Below are 20,422 nucleotides of genomic sequence, written 5' to 3'. Positions count from 1 at the left end.
GAGGAATTCTTTGCGTAGATCTTGAATGGATGAATGAAACATTTGTCTATAGCTTGTCTACCTTTGCTTCCAGTAGCTACAATTTGGCATCAATAAGTTTGGCCAAGTTATCCACCATAACTTGTAAAGAGACGATCTTCCCTGCCAGTTGCTTCTGGAATACCTTTGAATCAGCGTCAAGGTTGCTTGCGTCATCATTTGATTCACTATCATTACGTTCACCACTTTTCTTCCATTTTGTTCTTACCTCTCATTGAACAAATTCTTCTGTAGCAATTTTCCTCCATTGCCACTTCTTGTCCTGGAACACCTAGGTATGATGCTTGGTCCTTTGGTCCCTGTGCCTGCTCTAGCCATAGGGCAGGAGGCTTGGTGTGTGCTGAGCAGGTGGTGGTTCCACATGCTGTGGGTCTCCTGGATGGGAGGTTTATCTGGAGGACTGCTTGTTTGGGCTGCATTGGTTCAGACCTCCTGCCCTGCAATTGTTTATTCCACATATGTAATGTCCTTAGTAGCTATATTAAGTAAGGTAAAAAGACGCAGCTAAAATGAATTTTTAGTAATATATTTTATAACCTAATATATAAAAAACTATCACTTAAAGTAATCAGTGTTAATTTAACATCCCCCACCCCCCATAGTAACTCTGAAGTCTGGTGTGTATTTTATACTTACAGCCCAGGTCAATTGGTCTGACCTTATCTCAGTTGCTCAACAGTCACTTGGGGATGGTGGCATAGCTCAAGGCCCACATTACTTTATCTACTGCTGAGTAATAGGTTTTCAGCTTGTAAGTTTTTGGATTTTTGGTTATTTCATAATGTAAGCCACTTCCATGCATGGACTCATAGTCAAATGGTGCTTCTGTCAGCTTCCCCTTTCTCATTCTTTTCCTGTCAAATTGAGAGGTCTCCCATAGCCTGGAAATGCTTCTGAATCAGTTCAACAAGTACATTGATTGATAGGCAGTATTTCTAGCTGTTAATTTATTCCCTGGCTTGAGAAGAAAAAAATTCTTTTTAACATTTAAAATATACACTTGTATATACACTGAGTGGCCAGATTATTATGATCTCTGAATGCATAATAATCTGGCCACTCAGTGTGTGTGTGTGTGTATTAGAGGCCCGGTGCATGAATTCTTGCATGGGTGGGGTCCAGCCAGCCTGGCCAGGCGGAGGGGATATGGGCGGTTGGCCAGCCTGCCTGCTGGTCGAACTCCTGGTCGAGGGGACAATTTGCATATTAGCCTTTTATTATATAGGATATACACTGAGTGGCCAAATTATTATGCGTTCAGAGATCATAATAATCTGGCCACTCAGTGTATACTTATCTTTTAAAAAGTAATTTCTCTTTTACCAAGAATCACAAATATATTTTATAGCTTATAATTGTTGACATGTAAATGTGTAGGGTCCAACAAATATTTCTCATTTCTTTTAAAATAAAGAATGGATGATCTAGGAAAATGTGAAGAAGTACAGTATTATTATTATTATTTTTAAATATATTTTATTGATTTTTTACAGAGAGGAAGGGAGAGGGATAGAGAGCTAGAAACATTGATGAGAGAGAAACATCAATCAGCTGCCTCCTGCACACCCCCTACTGGGGATGTGCCCGCAACCAAGGTACATGCCCTTGACCGGAATCAAACCTGGGACCCTTGAGTCCACAGGCCGACACTCTATCCACTGAGCCAAACTGGTTAGGGCAGAAGTACAGTATTATTGTTAGATAAAAACAGCCTTTGAAGAATTGAGGAGAATGAAAGGATATGAGGAAATACAGGACAATTGGGAATCCCCGAACACAGCTTGTTTGCAGAACATTAAGAGTGCCTACCTTCTGACCACGCCTTTGGTTGATTTTCCTTGTTACTCAGGTGTCAGCAGCAGGTCCTCAGAAATAAGGGACTTAAGTCTCTAGTTACAGGGAAATGCTGACTGCCCTACTGCTGCTGAGGGAACATGTTGACTGCATCAACATGATGTGTTTCTTCAGCATGTTTCCATGTTTCCTAGTTTGCATATTTACTCAGTATTGCCCTTAGGCAGTGACTTCAGGTGTAAGTATTAAAGTGACATATAATCTCCAAGACGTTGGCTCTTTCAGCCTCCAAACCTCACCAACCCTTCACATGATCTTTTCCAGGGAGTTTTACGTGCAGTTTACGTCAGCTCTCCTGGGCTTTGTCATCTCCCAGGTGACACTTGTGGGATCTTGAGCTTGGAGAGTCTCCTGTCTGCACACATCCTGTCCTTCTTAGTTCTCATTTCTTCTCCTCCAGTGGTCCTTGTTCCTTGGGCACTGCTCTTCTCTGGCTTCCTCTTGCCTCCCTCGCACTTTTCCATAGCTGGGATCTCCGCAGGGATTCATGTGACTATCATCTTATTAGCATCTTGATTTCCTCACTCTGAACTGGCCCTGTAACTTGCTGACCTTCCTCAGTGGCACAGTCCTATTATTTAAGTTTTCTGTGTTTGTTTGTTTGTTATTTCCTCCAGTTGCACTGTGCTGGAGAGAAACCAGACATCAAAGTCACTTTCTCTATTATGCATTTACAAGTTTGGGGCTCAGCCACACCCTTGACTTCCCCCACTCTGTACGTCATTCTTTTTACTCATTCTTTCCCCAGTCTCATCCTTAGCCTCCTTCCTCTCCACCTGACGTTCACTTCTTGGTTCATTAAGAAAATAGGTCATTGGATAACTGCTCCCTCAACTTTCTGCCTCTTACCTCAACAAGTATTGGAAATAGTAACTATCTGTACACATCTCTACCCACTTGAGCCCACAGAGGATATGAGGCAATCACTACAGATGGTCATGTGGAACTGCTGTAATATACTGTAAACGTTTTCCTGCCAGAGTTATAGGAGAACTGCTGATTGCTCCCTATGGCGTAGTTAGAACTTCTCATCTCTGGTTTATGGAGATGAGTTTGTGTGTTAGAATTGGTACAATCTTTGGAGAAGGGCAGGTTAAATCACCTCCCAAGAAGACATTGCTCATTCATGGCACAGTCAGGGCTGGAATCTTGTGTTTCTTCAGCCTGTTTCCATGTTTCCTAGTTTGCGTATTTATTCAGTATTGCCCTAGGCCAGCCGTGGGCAAACTACGGCCCGCGGGCCGGATCCGGCCCGTTTGGCTGTTCTCTCCGGCCCGCAGAGCCGAAAGAGCGGAGGGTTCTCTTGCTCTCCCCTCCGCTCCTTTACTTTGAATTTATATTAGTTCACACAAACACTCCATCCATGCTTTTGTTCCGGCCCTCCGGTCCAGTTTAAGAACCCATTGTGGCCCTCGAGTCAAAAAGTTTGCCCACCCCTGCCCTAAGCAATGACTTCAGGTATAAGTATTAAAGTGACACATAATCTCCAGTCGTTGGCTCTTCCAGCCTCCAAACCTCGCCAACCCTTCACATGATCCAAACCTCACCAGACCTTCACATGTGTTAGAATTGGTAGCATTTCCTTAAGTATTCAGTAATAGTAAAAATACTTTAGGTAAGTTTTTTGGTAGTTAAAACGAAGTTGATAATGGATTTACACGGAGCACATTCTGAAAGGTGCATGAAACAGACATGGAGAGTTAAGTCCCTCTGTCTCATTCTGGTCCCCTCTCCAGAGGCAACCACTTTTCCCAGTTTTTGTGTGTTTCTTTTGTGTAGCCTTCTAGAGATCATCTTTATGTTTGTTTTTTAATTGTGAAAATTCAAATATAAGAAAGTAAAAGAATAAATACTCATATGCTGGATAGCCAGGCCTAATAAATCCAAACATGTTGTTTTTGCTTAGGATTAAAAAACCAAAAATAAAACACAAAACCAAAACATTTTAGGTACCTTTTTGCTAATCTCACTTTCCTCCCTCACTCCTAGAGGTAACTGTTTTGTCCATATTTTTACTTTTGTATTATGGTATGTTTATCCTGTATAATAGCCTAATATGCAAATTGACCGAATGGCAGAATGACCGGCGGAATGACTGGTCACTATGATGAGCACTGACTACCAGGGGGCAGACACTCAATGCAGGAGCTGCCCCTAGCCTGCAGGCTGCGACCGGCAGCGGCAGGGGGCGGGGCCGGCGAGTGGGCGGCGCCAGGCCAGCCAATGTGGGTGCCAGCGGGGGCCCCCCCCCCCCGATCGTCCCGCCGGTCGCCCCACAGATTGGCCCTAATCACCGGCCAGGCCTAGGGACCCTACCTGTGCATGAATTTTGTGCACCAGGCCTCTAGTATTTCCATGAAGTCACATACAATATTGGCTGCATGATTTAAAACCTTATTTTAAAAATATCTCGTGGTGTGTGTTCTGCAGCCTAGTTGCTCATTCAAAAATATATTTTCAAGTCACATTGACTAGAGTTCAAGTGGCTAGAGTTCCTTTTTTGTTTTTTTACATATATTTTTATTGACTTCAGAGAGGAAGGGAGAGTGAGAGAGAGATAGAAACTTCAATGATTAGAGAGAATCATCGATTGACTACCCACCTGCACACCCCCTACTGGGTTGAGCCTACAACCCAGGCATATGCCCTTGCCTGGAATCGAACCTGGGACCCTTCAGTCCGCAGGTGGACACTTTATCTACTGAGCCAAACCAGCTAGGGCTAGAGTTCCTTTGTTTTAAATGCTGTTTTATTTTACTGTTTAAACATGTCAGAACTTATTTGTACATTCTGTTGATGTATTAGTTGTGTACTGTTAAAAATGGGGTGGAATAGGCTGAGAAATGGCAATGCTAGACCATAGTGCATACACTTCTTCAACCTGCTAGATGTCAACAAATTGTTTTCCCTAGTGTTTGAGCCTATTTACATTCCTGACAACAGAGGTGGAAAATTTCTGTTTATCCACAGCCTTGCCAACACTTGGTATTATTGAACTCTTTTGTTCTGGCCTTATCTAATGGGTGTGAAATGACACCTTAAAAACAAAAAGGGATATGCCACAGTTTGTTTATTCACTAGTTAAGGGTGAATGTTGTTTCTAGGTTTTGGCTATTATAAATAAAGCCTTGGTAAATATTTATAGATAGGCTTTTGTTTGAACATAGTTTTCACTTCTCTGGGTAGATACCCTGGAATAATTTTGCTGGGTTTATATAAGAAATGGCCAACTGTTTTTCCAAAGTGGTCAGTCCATTTCACATACCTACCAGGAGTGTCTGATGGTTCCAGTTGCTCTGTGTCCTTATCACACTTGATATTGTCTTAGCAGTTTTTCTTTTATAGTCACTAGAGGCCTGGTGCATGAAAATTCATGCTCTGGACGGGGGGGTCCCTCAGCCCGGCCTGCCCCCTCTCACAGTCCAGGAGCCCTCAGGGGCGGGCAACCCAGTAATCAGGGGAAGGCAATGCCCCCATCAAACCTCTGCTGCTGCCACTGCCGGAAGCTCAAGCCTCTGCCAGCCCTGGTTACCTGAGCCTCAGGCAGCCGCCATCCAAGGCTTGCCTGCACCTCGGGCCGGCCCTGGGTGGCTGGGCAGCTGCCAGTGCCTTGGGCCAGCTCTGGGCAGCTGGGGGGCTGAGGGAACTGGGGAACTCCAGAGGCAGGCGCCCCGGCAGGGCTGAAGGGACTGGGCGCAGCCTTCTTGTGGCTGTGGGTGCTGCCATCTTTGAGAATGTGGCAGTCAGTTAGCATATTCTCTCTTTATTGGCTGTGGGCACTGCCATCTTGTGATGGTCAATTAGCATATTCCCTCTTTATTAGATAGGATTCTAAAAGGTATGTTACAGCCCTAACTGGTTTGGCTCAGTGGATAGAGCATCGGCATGTGGACTGAAGGGTCCCAGGTTTAATTCTGGTCAAGGGCATGTACCTTGGTTGCGGGCACATCCCCAGTAGGGGGTGTACAAGAGGCAGCTGATCGATGTTTCTCTCTCACTGATGTTTCTGGCTCTCTATCCCTCTCCCTTCCTCTCTGTAAAAAAAACCCAATAAAAAAATAAAAATAAAAAAAAATAAAAGGTATGTCACATTTTTTTAAAACAAAGAATTAAAATTCAAAATAGATTCTATTTTAACATGATCTAAAATATTTGATTTTTACCTTCTTTGGTCTTGAATGATTTTTTTACCCCCTTTAATGAACAATCAGACCATTTGCAGTGGTTCTCAACCTTTCTAATGTCGCGACCCTTTAATACAGTTCCTCATGTGGTGGTGACCCCCAACCATAAAATTATTTTCGTTGCTACTTCATAACTGTAATTTTGCTACTGTTATGAATCGTAATGTAAATATCTGTGTTTTGCGATGGTCTTAGGCGACCCTGCTAGCGGTTCTCAACCTGTGGGTCGCAACCCACAGGTTGAGAACCGCTGCTGTAGAGCCTAAGACTATCAGAAAACACAGATATTTACATTACGATTCATTAACAGTAGCAAAATTACAGTTGAGAACCGCTAGCAGGGTCGCCTAAGACCATCGCAAAACACAGATATTTACATTATGATTCATAACAGTAGCAAAATTACAGTTATGAAGTAGCAACGAAAATAATTTTATGGTTGGGGGTCACCACCACATGAGGAACTGTATTAAAGGGTCGCGGCATTAGAAAGGTTGAGAACCACTGCAAATGTTAGGGTAACCAAATATTGATAAAGAGGTGGCATATTGCAGCATAGCATTTGTAGGCTGCTGCTAGAAAATTAGGTAAGTGTATTTTTGTTGCTATTAAACAGGCGTCCTCAAACTACGGCCCGCGGGCCACATGCAGCCCGCCGAGGACATTTATCCAGCCCGCCGGGTGCCGCTGCCTGTCCTGCTTAGCAGCCGACTCATCCCGGGCCCGGAGTGCGCATAGGAATTTGTTCATAGTTTTTTTTTTAAACTATAGTCCGGCCCTCCAACAGTCTGAGGGACAGTGAACTGGCCCCCTGTTTAAAAAAGTTTGAGGACCCCTGCTATTAAAGTTAATTAAGCTATGGAATCTTTGATTTACTGGTTGGATTTTTTGGGTTTGTTTTATTTCTGGAAAATATGTATTTAAACTTTATAGCAAAAGAGTTATTGAATCCACATTTTAATGATATCATCCACCTATTTGTGTAATTCTGCCCCCCTCCCCCCAATCCAGGCTTTTGATAAGATTTAATTTGAGGATGCTGGTTCCATTACTAAAAACAGAAGGGCAAAACCACAGACATAGGCCAATGCTGCTTATTTACAGTGCAGGACATTTGAGGCCCACGGGTAATGACTTTCCTGCATTTAACCCCTCCATGCATGGCCTACCGTGTGGGCTTCCAGATTCCCAGTGCAGTGCTATTTTTCTACTGTCCCTTGTGTTCTTCTGCATGGTGCTGACCAGGACACCCTGTAATGTGTATCTTGAGTTTGAAGAATGCTGTCTTTCCAATGGACTTACTTTCAGAGCTGGATAAGCTTGTTTGTACTTTAATGCTGAATTCTGCCACATACTGTCAGCACACATTCTGCATTGTGCTTTGAGATTATGAGTAGCCATCCATTAAGTGTCTGCCAAAGAAGCCAATTTAATGAGTCTTTTTTTAAATTGTTATGCTATTATGGGGTGGCTAATTAAAAAAAAAATTTTACTGATTTTACAGAAAGGAAGGGAGAGGGATAGAGAGTTAGAAACATTGATGAGAGAAACATCTATCAGCTGCCTCCCGCCCGCCCCCTACTGGGGATTGAGCCTGCAACCAAGGTATATGCCCTTGAGCCTGAGACCCTTCAGTCCGAGGGCCGATGCTCTCTCTATCCACTGAGCCAAACCAGTTAGGGCCAATTTAATGAGTCTTTGATAGTCAAGTTGAACAGTGAATTTATTCATCTTACCCAGATGTTTACCCTTTATTTTGATCCTTCCATTTGAAGGAAAATAACATTCATCTGGTTTGAAATAATTACTGATCCATTTCCTTTTGAAAATTTAGTAAGGATTATTGCAAATATGTTATCTTACTAGATCTTTTTCTCTCATTTTTTCTTACTCTTTTTAAAAAATATCTTTTATTAATTTTTTACAGAGAGAAAGGGGAGAGGGATAGAGAGTTAGAAACATCGATCAGCTGCCTCCTGCACACTCCCTACTGGGGATGTGCCCACAACCAAGATACATGCCCTTGACCAGAATTGAACCTGGGACCCTTGAGTCTGCAGGCCGACACTCTATCCACTGAGCCAAACCGGCTAGGGCTCTCCTTTTTTCTTATTGTTTCACCATTCAAGTGAGAAGAGAGAAAGGAGAGAGTGTTTATTTCCACTCAACATCCCATTGGCCAAAACTTAGTCACATAGCCATATCTAGCTGCAAGTGAGGCTGGGAAATATTGCCTGACTTTAGTTGGTTGTGTGCCAGATTAAAATCAAGGGTTTTCATTATCCTATGTAATAAAAGAGTAATATGCAAAATAACCACCACTACACTACACTCACAAGCCACACCCACCAGCCAATCAGGAGCAAGTATGCAAATTAACCCAACCAAGATGTCTGTGGCCACAGAGCAAGCAGGAGGCTTGGGTTTCCCCGGCAATGGAGGAAGCCAAGCTTTCCGCACACGCTGGCCAACCCAGGCCTCCACTCAAGGCTACAAAGTTTCAATTATAGAAGGTAAATAAATCCCAACAAAAATGTCGGCAGCCATGGAGCTGGAGAGAGCAGGAGGCTTGAGTTGCCCCCGGCGATGGAGGAAGCCAAGCTTCTGCAGCGCTGGCCTGCCTTGGTCTCTGCTCAAAGCTACAAAGTTTCAATTATAGAAGATAAATAAATCCCAGATACCAGGGCCTCCGCTTGGGTCACTGGGAGGCGGGCCGGCCTGCAAACCACCACAGGCCCCTCACCCAGGCCGCCCCACGCCCCAAGGGAACCCCCACCCTGATCCGGGACACCCTTCAGGGCAAACCAGCTGGCCCCCACCCATGCACCAGGCCTCTATCCTATCTAATAAAAGAGTAATATGCAGATTGACTATCACTCCAACACACAAGATGGCTGCCCCCATGTGGACACAAGATGGCCAGCAGGGGAGGGCAGTTGGGAGGGACCAGGCCTGCAAGGGAGGGCAGTTGTGGGCGATCAGGCCAGCAGGGGAGGGCAGTTAGGGGTGACCAGGATGGCAGAGGAGGGAAGTTAGGGGCGACCAGGCCTGCAGGGAAGAGCAGTTGGGGGGGACCCAGGCCTGCAGGGGAGAGCAGTTGGGAGGGACCAGGCCTGCAGGGGAGGGCAGTTAGGGGTGACCAGGCCTGCAGGGGAGGGCAGTTAGGGGCAAACAGGCTGGCAGGGGAGCAGTTAGGCATCAATCAGGCTGGCAGGGGAGTGGTTAGGTTGGTGGCAGGCAGAAGCGGTTAGGGGCAATCAGGAAGGCAGGCAGGCAACCAATTGGGAGCCAGCAGTCCTGGATTGTGAGAGGGATGTCCGACTGCCTGTTTAGGCCCGATCCTACCAAGACTGCTGGCTCCCAATTGCTTGCCTGCCTGCCTACCAGGATCGGGCCTAAACAGGCAGTTGGACATCCCTTGAGGGGTCCCAGATTGGAGAGGGTGCAGGCTGGGCTGAGGGACACCCCCACCCTCCATGCACGAATTTCATGCACCGGGTCTCTAGTGTTAATTATATTTTTTAAATACAGAACTGTATTTTACTTATTTATATATATTTTAATCCTCACTTGAGGATAATGCCTCTGTTGATCTTAGAGAGAGGGGTAAGGGGAGAGAGAGAGAGAGAGAGAGAGAGAGAGAGATTGGTTACTTCCAGCATGTATCCCGTCTGGGGATTGAATCCGAAATCCAGGAATGTGCCCTGACCAGGAATTGAACCAGAACCTTTTGGTGTGTGGAACCATGCTCCAACCAACTGAGCCAGCTAGCCAGGGCTGTTAATGTTAATTCTTAATTGAATGAAAGAGAACTCCGAGAGATACCTGGTGGTCTCTGATTCTTCTGCTAATGAAATAGAGAAGTTGTCACGTGAATCAAAACAATTCATAGCCTGGTCTGTGTGGCTTCCCATGTGGCTCCGTGATTGAGCTTCCACCCATGAACTGGAAGGTCAGGGCTTGATTCCTGGTTAGTGCACATGCCCAGGTTGTGGGCTTGATTCCCAGTAGGTGGTGTGCAGGAGGCAGTTGATCAATGATTCTCTGTCATCATTGATGTTTCTACCTCCCCCTCTCCCTTCCTTTCTCTGAAATCAATACACATAGGAAAAAAAAATGCGTAGTCAGAAATAAGTTGACTATGAAATGAAAAATGTATTCTAGTTCTACTTTTCTGTATGTTTGAAATTTTCCAAAATAGTTTTTAAAAACAATTTTGTTTTATAATTTACGCAGTACCATTTAAATAATGTAACACTAGAGGGTGCTGTTAGTCAATACAATTGCTTTCAGTGTTTATAGAATTTTATACCCTGTTTATTTTATTCTCTGTTTATTACGGAGTAATTTTTGTTCATCTGATAATCCTAAATCTTCTGGTTGATTTACTCAGTGCCCTACAGTTATGAAACTGAAATATCACCATGTAACATTTATTTGAAAGGCAGTTAAAGATGATCACCAAATGTGTAAGGGTATTTTTGTTTTTTAAAAAACATAGTTTAGATTTTGTCCTTAAAGGGAAAACATAGATCAGATTTATATTAATTATATTCAATATTTGTTTTGTTTTGTTTTTAGAGAGGAAGGGAGAAAGAGAGACATTGATTTATTGTTCCACTTATTTATGCTTTCATTGGTTGGTTCCTTATGTACCCTGACCAGGGATTGAACCCATAATCTTGGTGTATTGGGACAATACTCTAACCAACAGAGTTACCCAGCCAGGGCCAAGTTTGATATTTTCAAATGCATAGTTATTTCTGAAGAAATAAATTTTTTCTCCCCGTATTTGGCCAAGTTTAATCTTTTAATTGTTTTGTCTTTTTTTTTGTCCTAAATTTTTATTACGCTATGTAGATACTAAAAATTGAGTGACTGCTAATTTTGCTCCCTAATACAGTAAGAGGGGCATAGCTAAGACTTGGAAAATCAAATGAACACACCGAAAAAACAATTGTAATTCCATTTTACAGAGAAAACCACTGTGAACTGCTTGGTTCAACACCATCTGCTTAGGGAGCACACCTGCATGTGTGTGCAGTATAAAAAGGGGGCACCATGTGAGTTAATGCTGTTGTACAGGATGTTTTTTCTATGTTCATGTTGTAAATGGCTACTTTTCTTTTTTCTTCTTTTTTATGTATTTATTTTATTATTTTTAGTATATTTTTTTATTGTTGATAGTATTACAGATATCTCCCCCTTTTTCCTCTCCTAGCCCCTACCCACCCCTCTAACTGGCTACTTTTCTGAAGTATCTTATTCCAGTGCCTTTTTAAAACAAAACAAAACACTTCATTTTCACCCTGACTGGGTTGCTCAGTTGGTTAAAGTGTCATCCTGATACACAAGGTTGTTGGTTCAATCCCCAGTCAGGGCACATTCAAGAATCAACCAAGGAATTCATAAATAAGTGGAACAACAAATTGGGTGCGCGCGTGTGCGCGCGCTCTCTCTCTCTCTCTCTCTCTCTCTCTCTCTCTCTCTCTCTCTATATATATATATATATATATATATATATATATATGTATACACACACATACATACTAGAGGCCCGGTGCATGAAATTCATGTACGGGGGCAGGGTCCTTCAGTCCAGCCTGCACCCTCTCCAATCCAGGACATCCCTCTTGCAATTCGGAACCTCTAGCTCCTAACCGCTTGCCTGCCTGCCTGATTACCCCTAACCGCCTCTGCCTCCCAGCCTGATTACCCCCTAATTGCTCCCCTGCCGGCCTGATTGCCCCCTAACTGCCCTCCCCTGCCTGCCTGATCGCCCCTGTGTCCCCTGCTGGCCTGATTGCCCCTAACTGCCCTCCCTTGCTGGCCTGATCGCCCCTAACTGCCTCTGCCTTGGCCCCTGCCACCGTGGCTTTGTCCAGAAGATGTCCGGTCTAATTAGCATATTACCCTTTTATTAGTGTAGATATATACACATATATATATATGTGTGTGTGTGTGTGTGTATGTGTATATATATATATATATATATATATATACACACATATTTCAGAGAGGAAGGGAAAGGGTGAGATAGAAACATCAATGATGAGAGAATTATTGATCGGCTTCCTCCTGTATGCCCCCTATTGGGGATTGAGCCCGCAATCTGGGCATATGCCCTTGACTAGACTTGAACCCAGGACCCTTCAATCTGCAGGCTGATGCTCTAGTCACTGAGCCAAACTGTCTGGGACAAATTTCTCTCTTTAATTTCTTTTTACCTTCTTTAGGGCATTTTGCTGCTTATTTTTTCTTGTTTAATTGTAAGGGTATTTTTACAGTTTCAATTTAATCTTTGACCCAACAGTTATTTGGGAGAAAGGGTGAAAATTGTGAAGTGGTTAGGCTTTCTTGGTTGATAATTATTTTTTTCTCTCTTTGGCATCATGGTCAGGCAATGAGAAGTATTTTTTTTTCAGGGCTGAAATTTTCATTTGGCATGATGATCAGTTTTCACAAATGCTCTTTAGTCATTGAAAATAAGAGTTCTATTTTCTATGGGGTGCAAAGTTTAATACCTATTATATTAGCCTTATCTTATTATATTGGCCAGGTTCTCTAATGTATATAAAATAAAATTAACAATGTGCTCATACCCCTCTTGCTCCTCATCTCCTTGGATATAGTTATGTTTATGAAGTGTGGTCATTTCTTCTATATTGCTAACCATTATGGGCCTTATTTCAATGAAATAATGTTCAGAACATAAAAACTGACATAATATTTTCATTGTGAATTTTATACTTTAGTAATATAAAATGATCATCTTTTTCCCATCTTATACTTTCTGGCAGGAATTCACTGTCAGACACTCAAAAAATAACAGTAAAGCAGCATTAATATTGTTTTATCTTTATTTCACTTTGTTTTATTCTGTAGTCTGTTTCAAATTCTAATAAGGGTTTTCTTTAAAGGACATTTTTAAATAGTTAAAAAAATTTTTACCTCCCTTAATTTAGGTAAAAAACATTTTTTTAAAACCTGTTTCTCTAGTTGTCAGAGCTAAGATCTAATATTATTTTGCCAATAAGTCTTTAGTTTAGCATCAATCCCTCTTCAGTCTTTATTAATGTACTCTTGTTTGATCTGCTTTATTGTTATTAATTATATATTTTATATTGGGTAGCATATGCTTACAGAATAATTTGACACATGCATTTAGTTTTATGACTGGGTTTATGTTCCTTATTTAATTTTGTCCAGATCTTGATGGTTTTGGTTGGCATTCACTATTAGCAGCCTTGTATATTAGTGGCCTCTCTGAATCTTGCCTCTTGTGTGGTTGGAATAAAGTCGCAAGCTTTTTCTGTGTTTTTTTTTCCCCTTTTCTTTCTCAGCTCAGGCATATCTGAGATTGCATTTTTGGCTTTTCCATATGAAGGCCAACTTGTCTGGGTATAAAATTCTTTGGGAAAACCTTTTCCTCAGTTCTCTATAGGTCTACATTTTCTATTGACTTCTGGCATTTAATCCTGCCTTGGAAAATCCTGGGGCTCATCTTAATTATTGTTGCTATTTAAGTAAACCAAACATTATCTCCTTTTCCTTGAATATTTCTATGACTTTTTCATCCTATAGTTAAATTATTTTGTCAAGTATAGGTTTCTTCTCTCTGATTTTGTGATATTGATGTGCCCCTGTAATCTCTATACTCAGATTTTTCTTCAGAATAGTTTTTTTTTAAACCTATACTTTTTTATTTAATTTAAGTCTGTTCCATTTGTTCTTTTTTTTTGAAAATGTGTGTGTGTGTGTGAGTGTGTGTGTGTGTGTGTGTGTGTGTGTGTGTGTATATATATATATATATATATATATATATATATATATATATATTTCAGAGAGAGGGAGAGGGAGAGAGAGATAAAAACATCAGTGATGAGACAGAATCATTGATGGGCTGCCTCCTTTGATTGGCTGCCTCCTGCACACCCCCTACTGGGATCGACCCTGCAACCCAGGCATGTGCCCTTTACCAGAATCGAACCCAGGACCCTTCAGTCCTCAGGCCGACGCTCTATCCATTGAGCCAAACCAGCTAGGGCCGATTTGTTCTTTATAACAAAGTTTTATTGAGATATAATTCACATACCATAAAGTTATTTCACTTAAAGTGTACAGTTCAGTAGCTTCTAGTAAATCAGATTTGTGCAAACATCACCACAATCAAATTTTAAAGCACTTTCTTCATCCCATAAAGAAATCCCCAATCTATTAACAGTCACTCCCTATTCTGGTCCCCCATTTCCACCACAGCCTACCACTAATCTGCTAAGTTCATTTAAGAAACACTGACTCCTCATGGCTTGGCTGTGCTCTTTGCTTTTTCCCCTCGTGGTTCTCATCTCTGAACTGGTGTTGCCTTTCAGGCAATAATTCAGGCAACACCAGAGTTTCTCCAGCTTATCTTCCACCTTTCAGTTTTCTACAATTTCACTTCTCTTTATTTCTTCTCAGTTAATTTTGTGCTTTTAGTTTCCTTACAATTCTTCTCCACTCCCTTGGTTCAGTCCATTTTCTTTAATCATCTGATCTTCTTTCCTATCTTTCCCCCCTTTAATAGCAACTCTTTTGTTTGTTTTTCATTCTTTTCTCCTTTGTTCAAATTGAACTTTTCTTTTACTTTCTGCAGTAGGATCTTTCTGAGGTTAGTGACTTCACAGAACATCTCGAGTACAGTCCTTGTGTTCAGGATACAGAAATTCGGAGTACTTTCTTGTAGGCTACGTGCTGGGTTGTTTTTCTTTTTGCTCACTGAGGAGCAAGGGTCGACCTGGGCATGTTCTGGTCTACCTGGGCATGTTGACCCGATGGGTTGGGTGTGTGTCCTGTGTGACCTGTGGCACTTGTGGTGAGTCTCCTACTCCTACACCAAGCATGTCAAACTCAAAGGCTAACACGGGCTAAATGAACGAGGCATACAGCCCGTGGGCTGCGAGTTTGACATGCTTGCCCTACACAGTTAAAGTATGTGGCTCTCAGCCTTCTCCCCAGTTTCTACTGTGGCTTCTCCTCCAGTCAAGTGGCATCTTCCTCTTCTGCTCACTGCTGATTTCCTTAAGTTTATTCACAGGTAAGTAACACTTAGAGCTCCTTTCCTTCAGGAGTTTCCTGGCACCTCTTCTTTCTTTATCCCAGAGACCCCATCCTCCAAGACGTGCTTGGTTGCTGGTAGAGCCCCTTCTTCCTGGCTGTTTCTTATGTGAGCCTTGTGGTCCCTGTCTGGATTGGAGAAGTGTAGTCTGGGGTTGGGGAGATGGAGGCAGGGATTTGTCCTCACAGCATATCCCAAGCGGGGGAGGTGTCCAGTCCCAGGTTTCTGGCAGGTTCTGGCCTGGCCTCAGGACTAGAAAGAATAAAGTCTGCAGATGTGGCTTCTTCCTCTTACCGATACTAGATTGTCAGTCTGCGTTTGCCCTTTTTTGTGTCTTCATGGGCACTTGCACTATTCATTGGGGCCTCTGTCACTGGCACCTGTACACCAGATGCCTCATCTAACTGGGCTCCACTAGTTAGTGCTCAATAGCACAGCGATTGGTTGGCTTTGCCTATCATTTAAGGAAGAGATCATACCTTGAGATCTATTTTTAATCTTTGAAAACACTTGTCTTTGGACCCCCAAATGGGGAAATGAAAAATTACCAGGGAGTAAAATTAATCCCCCTTTTTGCTGAAGCTGAAAGCAGTGTGGGCGGACTTGTTGGTTTGAATGGAAGGATTTGGAAAGATCGGTTTTAATTTCCCTTATTTGTGTGGGCTTGAGAAATGTAATCCCAGCAGCTGCTTGGTTTCCACAATAGAATATCCAGCCGGCCGGCTAGAGAGACACAGACACGGTAAGCAGGCTATGCTAAGGCTTGCAGCAACCGTTTGTAACCAGGTGGTGGCTGTTGTGTAACAGAAATAGATAGCATTTCTGACTAGTGGTGTGGTTATACAATTTTGACAAGCCTGTGGGTTATAAAAGCGGAAAGTCCTTCGGCACCTGAAGTGTCTCATGCTGAGCATTAGAATGATCCCGGCCTTGCAGACACCAGCACAGATTAAAGAATATTTTCGTGGATAGGCTATGAGTTCCCTCTGCAGGTAAGACCATTTCTGGGTACATAAGCTTTGCTTTGGGGAATTAGTGCCATTGTTGTCTGTATATGTCTGTGCCTGTATGTGCATCTGTGAGTGTGTGCTCCTCTCTGTGTCCATGTGTCTGGTTTTCTGGAAATATATGGTGTGTGTGTGTGTGTGTGTGTGTGTGTGTGTGTGTGTGTGTCTGTGAGGTGGGTAAGGAGCCTGTGGCTCAAGTTTGCCCAGTTGGGTTACTAGAAAATCTCCAAAGTCTTTCTCAGTACTGTCAGGCATTATTTAAATATGAATAACTAACTATTAACATCTAGGCAACTTTTAGAAGGCAGTGCCTTTCATTAAATATGGGGGAAAGAGGGGTGATAAACACCTATTACAACAATTAAAAAAGTCAGATTCAGTGTTTTTCAGGTGCTCATTTACCTTATTATAGTAAGGTCCAGTCCTGGGACTTCCGAGGCTCGGTGTGATCTTTTATGTTTGTTTTAAGGGTTGGAGGAAAAGCACACAAGCCAGAGGATCGTAGATTAAACAAACTCGATGAAGAGCCTGGAGTCTCTATAGCTGACATCTATTTTTAATCTTTTTAAGGTTTGGGGTTATAAAAATATCAGGTGCAGACACACACAAAAAGCAATTATCTGTGGCACAGGACTCCTTAAGTGATCGCAGTCTCTGAATTGAACGGATATGTTTTTTTTTTTATTAATTTAGAGGTACATGCTTCTTTGCAGAAAAAATGTGCATAACATATTCACAGGCATGGGATGTTGATTGAAGGTTAGGGAAAAGATAATTTTGATCACGGTGTATCTGGTGTTAATCTGGAGAATAATTACAGTGTCCCAGCCCCAGGTAATTGCAGTGCAGTTTAGCCAAACCTACTCTTCAACCATCAGGTCATCCAGCAGGGCAGGTGAAATTTCAGCACGCCCTTTCCCTTCTCTTGGGAGAGTCTGCAAGAAGGAGATGGAGCTCTTGGTAGAGTGGGCTAGGGGACAGTGGGGTTGGGGTGGGGAGAAAAAGGACATTGCAAAGGAGATTTGCAAACAGAATTTCTTCCAGACAATAGGAAGACAGTAGGCGGTTGAAGAATTAAGTAAATGTGCCAAAGTCCAGCAAAACTGAGCAGGTGTAATGGGTAGTTAGAAAATAAGGAAAAGGTGGAGCTAGACATCTCTCTGCAGGTGACGGAAGGAAATTTGGATTTGGCACTTGGGACAGAGGAAAGGATGAAAACATGCCAAAGAGGAATGGTATAGTCTGAAGAGTAATTCAGGGAGAGGCCTGATAAGTACATTGAACTTGAGGTGTGGAATGAACAGTTATTTGACACTAGAGGCCCGGTGCACAAAATTTGTGCACAGGGGTAGGGGGTGTCCCTCAGCCCAGCCTGCACCCTCTCCAATCTGGGATCCTGCTCACAATTCAGGACTGCTGGCTCCCAACCGCTCGCCTGCCTGCCTGCCTGCCTGATTGCCCCTAACCCCTTCTGCCTGCCAGCCCGATCACCCCCCTAACCACTTCTGCCAGCCTGATTGACACCTAACTGCTCCCCTGCCGGCCCGATTGCCCCTAACTGCCCTCCCCTGCAGGCCTGGTTCCCCCCAACTGCCCCCCCCCCCGCCAGCCTGATCTTGCCCCCAACTGCTCTCCCCTGCAGGCTTGGTCCCCCCCAACTGCCCTCCCCTGCAGACCTGGGTCCCGTCCAACTGTCCTCCTCTGCAGGCCTGGTTCCCCCCAACTCTCTTCCCCTGCAGGCCTGGTTCTCCCCAACAGCCCTCCCCTGCTGGCCATGTCCTCCCAACTGCTCTCCCCTGCCGGCCCGATTGCCCCTAACTGCCCTCCCCTGCTGGCCTGGTCGCCCACAACTGCTCTTCCCTGCTGGCCATCTTGTGGCGGCTATCTTGTGTCCACAGGGGGCAGCCATCTTTGACCACATGGGGGCTGCCATCTTGTGTGTTGGAGTGATGGTCAATTTGCATATTACCTCTTTATTATATAGGATGCTTTTCCTAGCACATGGGCATCAGTGGCAACAGTAGTTGGAGGTGTTGGAGGAGCCATCAGCTGTGCTGGAAAGGAAGGATGGAGCTGGGAGCTAGAGCGTAGAGAGTGGGTACAGGGCTAGCAGGGTAGAGCCACCCCCTGGAAGTTACCTTGGCACCCAAGGCTGTCCTTGTACTGGAATGTGGGTGAGAAGGGGCATCAAATGGCATTTGGAGATGTGGAAGAGGAAAAGCTGCTTTCTTTCCATTCCTGGACAGTAACGGGGGCGTTCCCTGGCTTCCTCCAGAACGACCTTCAGAAATGACCTCTGGTTGCTCATCTTCAGGGCCTTGTTCTGCTGGTCTCTACGGGAACAGGAGCAGCGTTCGCACTCCCAAAATAATTGCTGCTTTTGCCACTTGTCCTTGGCTTTTGTCCAAGGGTGAGTCAGCCTTTCTGTGCCTGTTTCCTAAACTCTGGAATCAATAACCACCCTTCTCAGAATTTTGGTGAGGATTACGTGAAATCATGTTTGCACCACAAAATAATTTGCTTTCAATTAGGAATCATGCTCACTACCTACCTCATCCAACGGATATGATAGGCAGTCAGTTCTGCACTTTTTATGTTGTCATTAAAATTTTGTATAAAATTAACTTTTTGGTGGCCCCGGTAATGACTGATTAATACATTAAAAGTAGTGTTTAAATGAAAAACAAAAAATCATTTGCACAAGAGATGATACATTAAATCACACACAGTAGGAATAAATGTAGTAAAACCCATCTTGATTCTGTTTGACTTTTTTCAAATATACATTTATATTTTAATTCTGGTCCACTGGGTATACTTTTTGCTTCACTACTTCCCCCTCTCCCTTTTCTTGTCTCGGCCACATGATTTCCTTGAATAAACCTGGAGGGCAGGGATTAGGTTTTGTTTCTACTATATTACTAACTGGCCCATGGAAAAATGTTCAGGTTTTCTCTAAATATTTGAATGCCTTTCCTGTGATGGACACTGTGTTACTGCCCCTATTCCTTCCTGGTTGGGAGCTGGACAAAGAAGCTAATGTGCCTTGGAAACACATAAGAAGGGCAGCTAACCCAGGAATGCTTCTTGGAGGAGGAGGCTTTTTGAGCTAAGACCTGGGAATTGCAGGTCAGTGTGGACCAAGTGGATGGCACCTGGGGCAAGAGAGGCATGGTGAGGATGATGAGTCTTAAGGTCTTGTCATAATTTTATGTAAATAAATTTTCGGGAAGAGATTTCTGGTGGATGATCTCTGCTTACAACATTAGGTCAGAAAAACAAAGATTGCTGGTGACTTTGTATTTTAAAGCCCCCACACCAACAAGATGTCTGCAGCTTTGACCTTTTACTGTACACGTGACTATCTTTTTCTTAACCGGGTAGTCGATGATTCAGTACCTTCTCATCTATATAGATTGGCCATTGCTTTTCATGACTCAGCCTGTGTAAACAAACATCAGCAAACATCAGCCCATATTGGGCTGGATTTAAGTGCTTTTTTAGGACTTAGAGTTTATTTTGGAGCTAGAGCTTATTCTGTACTAAGGGCTTTTAGGACCAAGTCTGTAGAAGAGACTGAAGGGGTCTTCTGAAGGCAGGGCATATTCTTTAACATCCGTTTTGTTTTTATCACTTGTGCATTTTACTTGATGCACCAAAATTTTTTTTGCTTTCAATTAGAAATCATGCTTCCTACCCACTTCACTCTGTATATGATCCAGGAATATTTGCCACATCTATCCAACAACTTTGTGTCCTCTCTTGCCCACAGTTGAGGTCCTCCTCCATTTTTAAGTGACGTTTAAGTAATCCAGCACTATTCTCCCAGGGGCCCCTTTCTTCCACCTTAGAGCAGGGTTGCTACTATGGGGCAAGTGAGTCTTATCACAGATTCTTTTTTTAAAAAATATATATTTTTATTGATTTCAGAGATGAAGGGAAAGGGAGAGAAAGATAGAAACATCCACGATGAAAGAATAATTGATCGGCTGCTCCCTGCATGCCCCACACTGGGGATGGAGCCTGCAACCTGGGCATGTGCCCTTGACCGAAATCAAACCTGGGACTAGTCAGTCTGCAGGTTGACGCTCTATCCACTGAGCCAAACTGGCTAGGTTTATCACAGATTCTTATTGTATCATTTGCATTTATGTTTTCTATGTAAGTATTCATTCAGTGTCATCTATTTGGGGTAAATGTGTATCATTAACATTTACTAAGAACCTATTCTGTGCTAAGAG

General features: G+C 43.3%; 1 protein-coding gene across 4 annotated transcripts in view; it reads left to right on the top strand.

Moving 5' to 3' along the window:
* Window positions 1–20,422, top strand: part of SLC23A2 (solute carrier family 23 member 2) — a 134,440-nt gene that overhangs the window by 23,417 nt on the left and 90,601 nt on the right. The window contains exon 1 of one of the 4 annotated variants that reach the window (XM_080686437.1): window positions 15,959–16,166. The exons of the other annotated variants lie outside the window; for them this stretch is intronic. The gene's annotated coding sequence lies outside the window, so the exon portion shown is untranslated. Of the gene's footprint in view, window positions 1–15,958; window positions 16,167–20,422 lie in introns of those variants that run through there. 4 annotated transcript variants of the gene reach the window in all.

This window comes from Plecotus auritus (assembly GCF_963455305.1).
Source record: "Plecotus auritus genome assembly, chromosome: 8".
Lineage (NCBI taxonomy): Eukaryota > Metazoa > Chordata > Mammalia > Chiroptera > Vespertilionidae > Plecotus > Plecotus auritus.
This window is presented reverse-complemented; position numbering and strand designations above follow the sequence as displayed.